A 6171-nucleotide genomic window follows, 5' to 3' on the forward strand; every position below is an offset into this window, starting at 1 on the left:
ACTATACCACAGGCTTTACCCCGGTACATACCCGACAAATATATGCAAGGTCTGCCACGCCAATGTAGCCACTTTAACTCACATGCTCTGGGACTAACAAAAACCTTCACGGTGCTAATTCCGGAACCCTCCCGCCGCGGTTGGCCGCTGCCTTGCGCAGCCCCAGCCTCGGGGCCCAGCTCTGGGCCGTCCAGCAGGCCCGCGAGGCGACGGCGAGGCAGCGCCTCGACGTCCCCACGTGGGAGACCTAAGGCCCCGTCGGCGAAAGCTCTGCAGGACTATGAATAAAGTTGTTACCAGCCAACCAACCAAGCTCAAAAAGGACGAGGCAGAGACGTGACACAACCGAGCACGTCAACCGTCGGTTACTGCAGAAGGATTGGTGGAGCAAGGCGTTAGCGTGTCTATTTGGCTCGACTCCTGAAATGAGCGGGGTTTGGCGGTTTGGTGAAGGACCAATTGACTGCAGCCAGCGCCTGGTTACAGTCAACTAGAAACATGACTAGAAAAGCCTGGTCCCTGCGGGGCATGGAGGCTGACGCTCCCTTCCCGTAGAGCACAGCGGCAGAATAGAAGCGCCCAAGGGCGTCCGCAGAATTTTTTGCAGGGGGGGGCCCCGTTGGTGCCCCGGGGGGGGGGGGGGGGGGGGGGGTCTGTTCGTAGCAGAAAGGCGCTATTTGCGGAGTAAATTTATTTATTTATATATAAATAAAAATTAAACAAAATGCACACATGAAAGAAAAATTACAAACAGCAAATTAAAGCGCGGCTAGGAGAGGTACATTGGAGTTTATCAACGAAGAAACAACTAAAATTAATAAAAATGCAAAAAGATGCTATATCACTTCGTGGAGAAGAGTGCTCAGTCTTGCTGCATACGGGTTCTCGACTCACCCGGATTGATGACCAGCACACAGCACAATATGTTCACAAACACGCAACTACAGTCACTCAGTCAGTCTTCCTTGAACAGCAACTGTAGGCGCCTCGGATTTTTCTGGGCGAATTGCGTAATTACACGTGTGATAAATTCACTTCTGTGCTTCATTACACGCTCTCGGTGCACACTCATCATACAGATTGATTGGAAAAACTGTTGAACGCGTACGTTGCAAACAAAAGATGACTATATATACAACGAAAACTTATTTACAAGATAAATGCACGCTCGCAGCTTCATACACCTCGCTCCATCTTGCTTGCGCATCCGCACATTCGAGCAACCGCACACACACTGCTCTCCGCTCGTCGTTTTCTCGTCCGCTGTCTTGGTTGTTCTCAGCTTCGCTGACAACCGGCCACTAAAAACACCCAAGCACAAACACAGAGGCGCGCACACGTGCAAGGGCTTACTTGCCGCAGTATCCCCGAATGCGCACTTTGGGGGTGAAAGGAACGCCGCGAAACTTCCGAGGGGAAGGGACACTCGCCACTCCAGTCGGAAAATTTGTTTTTGTGTTTTTATGGGGTTCAGAGCCCCAAAACGACTCAGGCTATGAGGGATGGAGTAGTACAGAGTTCCGGGTAATGTCGACCACCTGGGTCTCTTTACCATGCACTGACACGCACAGTACATGGGCGCTGTTGTGGTTTGAGGCCCAGCCAGAGGTGACAGGCGAGCCAGGCAGGCGCCATCGGGCTGCGTTGACCAAAGGCGCTGGTTTTCGCAGAAGACGCAAAGAACGCTGGTGTGGGGGCGCCTCGGGAGACTGCGTCGCCGTGAACAAAAGCAGCTAATCCCCTTTGCCGGAGATTCTGAAAGCGGCGCTTCTACCGAACTGCGCTACCCGTGGATCGGAGGAGACAGCGAGCGGCGGCGGCGCCAACTCATCGCCCGCTTGCCCCTGAGCAGCCCTACAAAGCGGGGGTGGACACGGCTGATTTTACCTTCCCTCCTTAAGAATTCATCGGTGACCGGCGTAACGATAGGCGAAAACAAGATGCCCCGTGCACTGTCTGCCTCCGTGTCGCTATCTCTATATAGAGATCAAAGAAACAGACACCCATCTCAAGGCGGCTCGAAACACATGCTCGCCGGTGCCGCTGTATGTCTGGAACAGGTCGCCCTTCAGTAGAGCTAACGATGGCGTGGTTTGAAAACGGCGGAACGACGCACGCCCGGACGCGGCATTTCGCAGATGTGACCATGCGGGGCTGCTTTTACCCTTTTGACTGAGCGCACCACCGCCCCTGGCGTGCGGCCATCACTCACGGTTCGAGTGAGTGATTTTCCAGGGGGGTGCAGCCGCCCCCCCTTGCCCCCCCCTCCGGACGCCCATGGAAGCGCCCCCTTTAGCTTTTTTCCCTCCTTATTTTTGTTCAACTGAGATTAGCCACCATCGTCTTTCACTACGGTTTCCTACACTTCTAACCAGATGTCACCTCTGCTTGCTAACTTCCATTGCAGATTTATTTACATGACCATTGTTATCTTTAAACCATAGGGCCTCAGGAAGAGTGACTGTCCTGCATCGACATCCGGATGGATGCCATCACATTTGAGTATGAGATGTTCCAAGCGGCTGGACAAGAAACTTCTGGTTTCGGTTTCAGGCGCGCGCGTTTTGAATGCGCGCTCATGGCGCATTATTAGCCAACGAGCCACCTATGATCACATCCTGTGGGACTGCAAAATAGAGCCACCTCCGGGTGATCTAGTTACTGCTCCTTCTCTCGAGCGGTGGGAGACCGTGCTGGCTATAGCTCTAACCCCAGAACGCAAGTTTTGGCGGTGGAGTGGGCTGACAAAGTCGTCGAGGGCTGCGTACTCTCGACCACTTAACGCGACCTCTTACCAAGCTCTTTCCGGCGAATAAAATGTTTTACAATCAATCAATTCTGTTCAGTACGGTCTCCCATTGTTATCTATTTACTTGCGGTCCAGAAGGTTGAAAAACTACATTCCGGGCACTCGACCAGCCATCAAAGCAGCTGCGCCAATCCAGAAAAGACACCAGGTTCTTTGCGAAATGAACATTTATTTTGCTGCATATAAACCCAAAACCGATACAGTAGCCATCGCCATTTGGCACATCGCTAGGCTCGTTCCGCGCTTCTTGTGCGTCCATTGTTACTGTCGTTACTGTTACTGCAGTGGCTGTCGCTACTACCGTGCACAGTCAGCTGAAAAATAAATTACAAACAGGTGTCAATCTGATGAACGTTACACAAAAACTGCGCGAATAGGCGAAACTCGTGAAAGCGGCGAAATTACGAACAAGGAAAACATGCTTTTACGAACCTCACATGCGGAATATTTATGCACAAACATACAATGATACAAGATATTTCCCAATGATTTACAAGCATTCCACCATTCCCCGACGTTATTACGCAGCTTAAAGCACGATTGAGGCGTCCACTGTTCCAAGAAAGCAGTTATGCGCTTTCCCTCTGGTTCAGGTGTCCACCGAGATGTGCGAGACAGATACTGCGCGATTTCCTTTCCTCAAAAACCATTTTACCAATTTTACCCTCTGCTTCCAAGCTCCAGCTCCATTGGTTTCGCAGCTTAAAGCGCGGCTAAGGTGTCCACTGCTGGTTACAACTGACAGCGGCGACGCCGCGAAATGGGCGCCAAAGAGCTTGGCTCTAAAAAAAAAAAGAGCTATAGTAGGATACAACTTATAAAAACAGCGGTTGCTAACACTGGGCCGCGGTCCGCGGCGTCTTGTATTACTCCGCTGGCGAATCGCAACTGTAAACGGAATCAATTTTTTAATGCTTGACTATATCAAACAATCCACGTATCAAAACTGAAGAGCTCATAACTTTTTTCTTGTGCTAAGCTTCTTTTTTACGTAACAAGAAACGTTTCAGCCACAGACTACTTTTTCGTCGTGGAGGAATTCTGCGCGCGGAGACTGAATGTGGGCGGAGCTTCACTGCAGACATAAGTTGCAGAGAATATACGGCTCTGATAACAACGTTAATGGAACTAAACTAAGTTGCCAAACTCTCCGCCTTCTCCATGCGGCTGAAGCGGCTCGCAAATTTTAGCGCGAGGGGGCGCTGCCGTCGAAACAGGCTCCCGCTGGCCGCCGCTGGCAGACGCCGCAGGCCCGGCCGCCCAGCGTCGTAGCATGCAGCCTTCAGGAATGTTGAGCAACTGGCGTCCCAAATATCGCACTTACCGATGTTTATCGTAAAGACACCAGTCAGTTCTGAACCCTGTGCGGCGAGTATGCCACATATCTTTGCTGCAGCAACTGGAGTGATAGATCATCGCTGCCTAGCCAATGCCACCGTTGGCCGAAACTGCGGGTGGTCATGATTTTTGAAAGGGGCGTGGTTATTAGAGTTTCTTCACCAAAGTAGCATATTAGACATCTACTTTAAAGGTGGAGATCAGATCATCGCAAGGCTCATCGTAAGTTCACGTAACAGCTTATCTAAACGCGAATCCTGCTACTGTGCGCGCATGTCGTAGAGTGCTTTCGCGACGCGATTGCTGCTGTGATCGTTGTCTCTGTGCTACGTGCGCTTGCATGCAGAGTGCTGTATCTGCCATGCCGACGTGCTGTGCGCCGGGCTGCACGAGCGGCTACAGAAAAAACAAGACTGCGAGGAATTTTTTCGCGGCTCCTCGTGACGCGGATCTCCGTGCGGCATGGGATCGAGCCATTGCACCGTGTTGTAAGAAAACTCTCCGAAAAATCACGGGTGTGCGACCTTCATTTTCACGAAGAAGACATACTGAAGACGTACACCCATGTTATTAATGGGGAAGCAGCAAAAATCGAGAGGAGTAAGTGGAGCCTCGTCGAGGGGTGCGTGCGCAAAATGTGTTGGGAACAAAATGTAAAAGTATTTCTGTATTTGTGTCCACCTGTAGTGCACTGCGTGAAGGATCGAAAAATATTGTTGGAACGGTAGCGCACGCTAGGATCAATACACGGAGAGCGGTAAACTCAAAATACTGAAATTGCTTTTCTGGAGTTGGCGTCAGGCATCCTCGCTGTTGCAGGGAAAGAGAAACTGACGACTCAGGAACCCGAGGAAGTTCACTGCCTTCGCAGCTCGGGTTGTGAGCAGCGCGCGGAGTCATTCACGAAGTGAACGCTGTGCGTAAAATCTGCTTATTTCGGAAAACTGCACCACAGAAATCGTAGGTACTTGTGGTCTGCTTTCGAGTGCCATAAATGCGGGGCTTTGCGCTCTAAAGCTATTGTTAATTTATGTTTAAAACACACTGCACCAATGTCTGCCAGGCATTCGCGTTTAGATAAGCTGGTAAGTGAACTTACGATGAGCCTTGCTATGATCTGATCTCCACCTTTAAAGAATTGTCTAATATGCTTCTTTGGTGAAGAAACTCATATAACCACGCTCCTTTCAAAATGGAAATAAGATCGCACACGCGTGATTTGTCGGAGAGTTTTCTGTCAACACGGAATGGCTCGATCCCATGCCGCACGGAGATCCGCGAAAAAATGCCTCGCAGTCGTGTTGTTTCTGTAACCGCTCGTGCAGCCCGGCGCACAGCACGTCGGCATGGCAGATACAGCACCTGAAACTCTGCATGCAAGCTCACGAAACACAAAGACAACGATCACAGCAGCAATCGCGTCGCGAAAGCACTCTACGACATGCGCGCAGTACAGCAACTGATCGGACCGGCTGAAGCCTGGTACGACTGCAGCGCCACTCAAAGCAGCCAGTGGTGGCGGCGCCGCGAAACCGCTCTCGGTTTGGCAACTGAGTTTAGTTCCATGAACGTTGTCTGATAAGTTGTATCGTGCGTTTTGTTCGACTAATGTTTGGCACCGTGACGGCTACAACAAGAGTTAGCTAGTCGTTCACAGTACGTTGGAGCAGTGAGAACATATGCGGGGGTACAATTTGCATGTCTTCAGAGGCGTGGAAGACAATTTTCGGCGCACCAGCTCTTTGTTTTCATACAAGTTTACTTTTTTCCCCTGGTTTGTTTAGAAAAGCGCACTCGCGTGTTGTCGCGCGGGTGCAGTGCGCGTTTTCACTGGAACAGATGAAGTCTTCAACGCACAAGTTTCTAGTTTGAGCTTTTCGTGCGTTACTTTTTTTCCCGACAGTCTTGAATATTCGCGCCCATACTAACAACGCGAGAACGGTTTTTTTCGACACTTTCGCTCATTTCTTTCAAGCTGACCGCTTATTTTAACCGACCGTCAAAAAATACCACTCGAAAGTTGT

The sequence above is a fragment of the Amblyomma mixtum genome, chromosome 3 (genome assembly GCF_055824585.1).
Source record: "Amblyomma mixtum isolate Tamu chromosome 3, ASM5582458v1, whole genome shotgun sequence".
Lineage (NCBI taxonomy): Eukaryota > Metazoa > Arthropoda > Arachnida > Ixodida > Ixodidae > Amblyomma > Amblyomma mixtum.